A 4,631-nucleotide genomic window follows, 5' to 3' on the forward strand; every position below is an offset into this window, starting at 1 on the left:
ACAGACCAACAGCCGACCCCTTGCGGACCGACACGGGCAAGTGTGCTTCCATCGCAGGTGAGCTGCCAACCAGCCTCCTGCCAACTGCGGCATGCAGACCATAGAGCGACCACGAGCGGGCCTCAAGACTCACGAAGCGTACCAGCTTGAGAACAAGCTGGTTTTTGAAGGGGGGAGTATTGATAAAGCAGATGGGGAGTATTGAAGGGGGGCATCCTCTACCCCCAAAGGGTATCTTAGGAACTTAGCCCACTAGGGGCATTTTAGTAATTTCATGTTTAGGGTAGATTGCTCGCTTTCCTTATATAGGTGTAGCCCTCCATTGAGGAGGGCAGTCAAGAATGAAGGTAAGTTTGGCCTCTTGGCTCACTATCTCAATCTTCTTCGTCTCAGTCTCATCCCCTTAACCGTCCCACCATCCCCTCCCCCCGTGATCGTCTCCCCGGATCTTCAGCCGGCTCCCCTCCAATCTGAACCCTACCCCTGGCATTCGGTTCCCTTCTAGTCGCCGGTGATCCCCGTCCCGCGATTGTCAACCCTCACCTCATCAGGCGGCTCGTCCCAGGTCGATCCCTGTCCCCATCTGTTTGACCTCTCCTTCATTCCCATTTCGACTCTCCTACCCCGGGAATGTCTATCTCGCATCGCCCTCCAACCTCCTTCCGATACGAATCTTGATCAAGGTTTGTATCAGGTAACCACCCAAAGTTACGTGAGAAGAGAGCGAAAACTCTCATCTTACAGACTGAGCATAAAGTCATTTACCAGTGTGTGTCTAAATGTTTTGCTGTTTTACTAGGAGGTCTGTTGCTGGGCTTATACTTGTTTTCAGCGGCCCACACTAGATGGCTTGTATACTTCTAGAAGTGAGAAATACAACCCTTCAACAATTACGAAAAAGGACATGAATCATGGAAATAAATAAGTCATTTACTTGAATCTTCTTCCTTGACTTCCACCTGTCATGCTGTGTCTAGAGTTATCATTTTAGCCGCTTGAATCTCGTGAGCTACTGTAAAAGAAACCAGAGAAGGAAGGTCGGTGTGACACCTATAAAAAATTATTCTTTTACAACGAGATTGCTGACTACATATAAATATCAAATAGGATACCTATTTTTATAAACCAATACACAAGAAAATTAAAATGCACGTCCTTCCTAAGCCAGTTGCACTCTCGCGAATGGAATATACAATCCATGGTGTGGGCGTCTTCCAAGCGGCTCTCTCTGCGTCTGTACGGTGTCTAATTTTTTCAGGTACTGCAGTTTTATATGTATATGCTTTTATTTACTCATATATCCGCTGGCACATTAAATAAAGTTCATGATTGGTAGATATGTCAAATAGCCAGCCGTACGATGATATTAATTTATTGGCGAAAAAGAGAAATAGCCAATTAGATGTAGACTTAAATTTAGGGATAACATTGAAAGATGCATACAATAGAATCGATGATGTGAAGAGAACTAAAAATAAAATTACAAAGAAAAAATTTCAGGAAGTTATTGTTGAAGCCTTAAACAAGGGCCGATAAGAATGTAGAACTAAGACCGTGAAGTAAAAATAATGACGAATTAAAAAATAAGGATTAGAAGTGGCAGGATCGGAAAAAGAAGGAATGAGGAAAACTGAGAAAGGAAACAGAATTGTACAGATGAAACCAGAAAACAAGAACCCTGAAACAAAATTGAAATCCATAAATTAGGAATTAATAAATGAGGATCAGGAAAAATAAAGAAAGATTGAAAATAAAGATAAAATGAATCATTTACTTAAGGAATAAAATAGGAGCCAAGAAGGAAAAACAGAAGAGCGAATTGAAAGAGGAGAGGAAAGATAGAGGAACTGGTAAAAATAGCACTAGAAATCTCCAAATGAATGAATTCATTGTCATCGGGGATACCTGAGTCCTACTCTACACACTTGCTAAGTTGTGCGACGAATCAAAGAATGTAAACTAGTGACAAAAATAAACAAGGGAAAATAATTATCCAGCGAGAAAAGAAGAGAGCTGGACCAAGATAGAAAGCAGTGATCCACAGCGAAGAGGAGACAGCGAGACAGAAAAAATAGCGAGACTGAGAGAGAAGAGGATGGAGCGGGAGATAGGAGGGGCCAAAGAGAGAGTGTGAAAGAAAGATTGAGGCAACAAGGAGGGCAGGATAAGCGAAACAGAGAAAAGGAGAGAGAGAGAGAGAGAGAGAGAGAGAGAGGGGGGGGGGACGTAACAGAGATCAAGGAAGCCGAGCAGACAGCGAGATTCAGCGAGGAAGAGAGGAAGACAGTGCGCGAGAAAGATACTAACGTCAGCATCGTTGCTGCTGCCGCTGCCGATTACCACCGCCGTGTGGACTTCACACTGTGGAGCAAGAAAGAATGAGAGAGGGTAAGGAGCTTAACACTCCCTAGTTATACTTATAATGGGGGCTTAACTGTGGTTCAAAAAAATAGCCTTTCTAAAATTGCTGTCAACCCTGGTTAACCTGTGGTCAAGAATTTTTATTTTCGTACGTGCAACGGTACAAGAGGAGTTCTCAGTTTTAAATGACGACGGTGAAAAACAATAACCTGACAGCGCGGCGAAGGAGAAAAAGATGAGCCAGAGAGAGAGAGATCGAGAGGATTCACTTGCATTTTGTTTACCTGTAGTGCTTTAGTGCTTCAGATTTCCATTCAGGGCCAAACTATCTAAGGAAACGGGTTTATCAAGCAGAATATTCAGAACGAGTTATCGGGGACGGGAGTTAACAGATCCAGCGGGAAGGCCATACGGCGAAGAAGCGATGGCTGACATTATATGAGAAATTGATAAACGGTTATCCGCTCCAATACGGGTATCCTCACAGAAGCAGCCAAGTGTAAACTAAACAGTTTTGGTGTTCTTCAAAGAATTTACTTGTGAGAAGAAATTTATTATTACAGGCAAGCATGTTTCTTGACGCGCCATGGCATCGAGGAATCAAGCCATGGGCTGGAAGTATATGACCTCTCGACCATTGTTGGGCGCATTTTCGAGGACAAACGTCTCGTACTTTGAAGCCCTGATCCGTGGCCCTAAACAGGAGACCACGATCTTATAATAAGTGCCGCTGGCGTATGCCCTAATAATACCCACAAGCTCGAGGTGGCCATCTGTCTGCTTGTTATGCCATCCGATTGCAAATTTGGCGAGGTCCACGGCGTGTTGATATTCTTCTGGCTTTTTATTCTAGTCCATACCGCGGTTGGATAACCTGCGGAAGAATAAGCCTGAAATGTTACCGCGGAAAGAACGACAAGGAGCAGAAGCATGGAGGAAGGTGGGGCCTCATCGCGTTTTCTTATATCGCTGGCTGTGTTTGCTTGTGTTTTTTCGTGAGTTGTGTATCGAAGATCATTTCGCGTATGATATATAGAGAGGACATAGGAGCCTCTCGAGGAAGGTCACCCATTCAAGCATGATACTCAATCCACCGTCTAGTTCTCTCCGTCCGCGGTAAGGTGCTTCAAAGTTGGGAAAACGAGTCGTAAATTTTATTATAGAAGAACGGTCAAATAGGTCCAATGCCGCGACTCTGTGTCAAGTAAATGATCAAAAGCGGCTGCTCGTTGAAATGCTTCCAGTAACGTTACGTAAACTGCCGAACAGAAAACCAGTCAACGTAAACGGACGGGTCCCAATTATTATTTGAAATCTGGATTCAATTCCAACGAGCAGTCTCCGCGTTCATGTTTCTCTATCCAACGTATAAGGTTGTTACACGTGCATCCGCTAGGGGTTTCACTTTTCTACTACACGCGTCAGATCAACGTTCGATTGCATACGAGTTTGGCACTATCTTGAACGATCAGTCAATTTTGTTATTCTCCGTAAACAAGTGGCGTCCCAGAAAATGTCTATGGATCCGTCAAGTAAAGGAAAACAGACGCGTAACTCAAGATAAATGAACCAAACTGCTCCCACTCTCTCGTCATATAAAACTGTGTTCGGCCCACTCACTCAGGCAGCCCCGCATGACCAAACCGGAGATGTTATGTTCAAATAATGGAAACATATGGAACATCAAGGGACCAACAAATAACCGGAACCCACAATATTCAGGATGAGGAAATTATAATTATGTATTCGTCCAATTCCCCGCACTAAGGCGACGTTAAATCCATGTATATACAACACTGATAAACATGATTTAGCATCTAATACAAATCCATTTTTCCTGATTCTCGACCCCGCTTCTTTATTACTTGTCTTATCTTACGGGCTCTTCTTTCTTCTCTCTCTCAATTTCATTTTACTCCCCTGCCAACCAGAAGATCGTCTCTTTACTCGTTCCCTTCCATTGCCCTAACCTTGCGCTAAATGTGAAAAAATAATCTCCGACAGCAGAGAAGTGGACGACGCTGTGAACAACCCTCCTCGTCATGGGCGCCATGGGGGCCGCCTCCTTGGCTTTGCAAACAGCCGCATGTTCAGATAATTGCCGCAGAGGAGAATAAAAAGCAGAAATAGTAGCGGAAAAAGTTATTACAGAAATTGATCAACAGAGAAGAGGATCGTTAGCTATGCAAGGAGCATCGAAGGAGATGTATAAATTGAGATTGCGAGATATATAGAAAGGGAGAGCTAGAGTTTTCATGACGCTCCTTTCT

General features: G+C 43.8%; 1 long non-coding RNA gene across 1 annotated transcript; it reads right to left on the reverse strand.

Moving 5' to 3' along the window:
• Nucleotides 1-652: 652 nt before the first annotated feature.
• Nucleotides 653-2,381, reverse strand: LOC144702645 (uncharacterized). Its single transcript, XR_013581307.1, has 3 exons — nucleotides 2,308-2,381; nucleotides 1,113-1,234; nucleotides 653-1,012 (listed from the first exon to the last, which is right to left on the reverse strand). It is a non-coding gene; the product is annotated as an uncharacterized LOC144702645 (long non-coding RNA).
• Between the last annotated feature and the right edge of the window lie 2,250 nt (nucleotides 2,382-4,631).

This window comes from Wolffia australiana, chromosome 4, assembly GCF_029677425.1.
Source record: "Wolffia australiana isolate 7733 chromosome 4, ASM2967742v1".
Taxonomy (NCBI): Eukaryota; Viridiplantae; Streptophyta; class Magnoliopsida; order Alismatales; family Araceae; genus Wolffia; species Wolffia australiana.